Source organism: Globicephala melas, chromosome 4 (genome assembly GCF_963455315.2).
Source record: "Globicephala melas chromosome 4, mGloMel1.2, whole genome shotgun sequence".
Classification (NCBI taxonomy): domain Eukaryota; kingdom Metazoa; phylum Chordata; class Mammalia; order Artiodactyla; family Delphinidae; genus Globicephala; species Globicephala melas.
Genome location: NC_083317.1, coordinates 112522911 through 112525055, shown reverse-complemented (window position 1 = coordinate 112525055; position 2145 = coordinate 112522911).

Here is a 2145-nt window from a genome sequence, read left to right as displayed (position 1 = left end):
AGGAGGGGGAACAATTTCATTTTGCAGTTGAAGAAACTACGGTCTTCAAGATGAAGCGTCCTCATTCCCACAGTTGGAAAGTGGCAGACACAAACTGAAAACCCAGCTGCCTGACTCTCAGCCAAGTGTCCCTGGTCTTGAAATAAAGCCACTTATTTCTCCCTTTCCCTCCAGCAACTGTCCTATTTCTCTCCTCCCTTTTCCTGTCAAAATTCCCACACTTGCAGTTAGGTGCCTGTATTAAGTTTTCACGCTGACTGCTTTCTCCAGAAGCCCTGCATGTTGGCTTTTATGCCCACCAAGACGGGAGGGGCTGGTTGAAAGGGCACTGAATGAGCAACATGGCTAGCGTTAGATGCCATCTGGGGTTGGTCTTTACTGACAGACTGTTAGCAAGACCATGGCAGGGACGGTTAGCAGGATCATACCTACTTTCTTTACTACTGTATCTACAGTGAGCCCAGAGCCTGCTACCAGCCAGGAGCCAAATAAATACTAGCTGACACACAGGACTACTGATCTGACTTTCCTCTCAGAAACTCTTCCTTTCTAAGGCTTTAGCGTTTCTCTTCCTGATTGGATGACCTCCCTTGGTTTGCCTGCTGTTCCTTGGGACGTTATCATCAATTGATCAATCTGTTCATTCCTGAAGACCTATAGGAGATAGAGAAAAAACTGACAATGGGGCGCTTCCATTTTATTTGTGAAAAAGATGAATATAAATGAATAATGGAATCACAAATGAAATCAATATAATGGTATAATAGTTATGAGGCAGATTGGAGCAAGACTGCATGGGTACTTAACCTCTCTGTGTTTCAGTTTCCTCATCCATAAACTGGAGACAGTGGTAGTTTCTACCTCATAAGGTTGTTGTGATGGTTAAGTCATTTAACACACTTGAAGCAGTTCAACGAGGGTCTGGTATATTGTAAGTGCTCAAAAAAGCGTTTTAAAAAACACAGGGTAATATATAAATCATTATTATAAGAGCTGTAAGAAAGTCTCTCTCTTTTTTTAACATCTTTATTGGAGTATAATTGCTTTACAATGGTGTGTTAGTTTCTGCTGTATAACAAAGTGAATCAGCTATACATATACATATGTTCCCATATCTCCTCCCTCTTGCGTCTCCCTCCCACCCTCCCTATCCCACCCCTCTAGGTGGTCACAAAGCACTGAGCTGATCTCCCTGTGCTATGCGGCTGCTTCCCACTAGCTATCTATTTTACATTTGGTAGTGTATATATGTCAATGCTACTCTCTCACTTTGTCCCAGCTTACCCTTCCCCCTTCCTGTGTCCTCAAGTCCATTTTCTTGTCTGTGTCTTTATTCCTGTCCTGCCCCTAGGTTCTTCAGAACCATTTATTTAGAAAGTCTTTTTTTAAGAACTTTTTTCCCAGTGAGAACTAATCAATTCTCAAAACCTCTTTTTCAAGTATCCTTTCCAGATTTTTTCTTTGTCATTTTGACTCATCACTTCATTGTACCAGGGATACTAAGCCTGTCCAGGATATTTAAGATCTGAGAAAGGGAGAATTGAGGAGCCCACCTAACAGCCAGCACCAACTAACCGTCCGACGAGTGAGTGAGGCTGTGTGCCCTTCCAATCCAGCCTACCCCACAGTTGGCAGCAGCAGCATGCGAGAGCCCCAGGAGACCTGCAGGAGAAGCAGAAGGACACACCACACCAGCCCACAGAATGGTGAGGAACAGTAAATAATAAAATTTGCTATGTTAAGCCTCTAAGTGGTAAGGTGGTTTGTTTCACAGCAAAGTATAACTGAAATACCACCTTTAATTTTGGTACCAGAGGTGGACATGCTAATGTTTTGAATATTACAAATCTCAGTATTAAGTATTTACACATAGCTATTTGCATTTTAAAAAACTCGGGACTTCCCTGGTGGCGCAGTGGTTAAGAATCCACCTGCCAATGCAGGGGACACGGGTTTGATCCCTGGTCCGGGAAGATCCCACATGCCGTGGAGCAGCTAAGCCTGTGCGCCACAACTACTGAGCCTGCGCTCTAGAGCCCGCAAGCCACACTACTGAAGCCCGTGAGCCTAGAGCCCATGCTCCGCAACAAGGGAAGCCACCGCAATGAGAAGCTCGCACACTGCAGCGAAGAGTAGCCCCCGCTC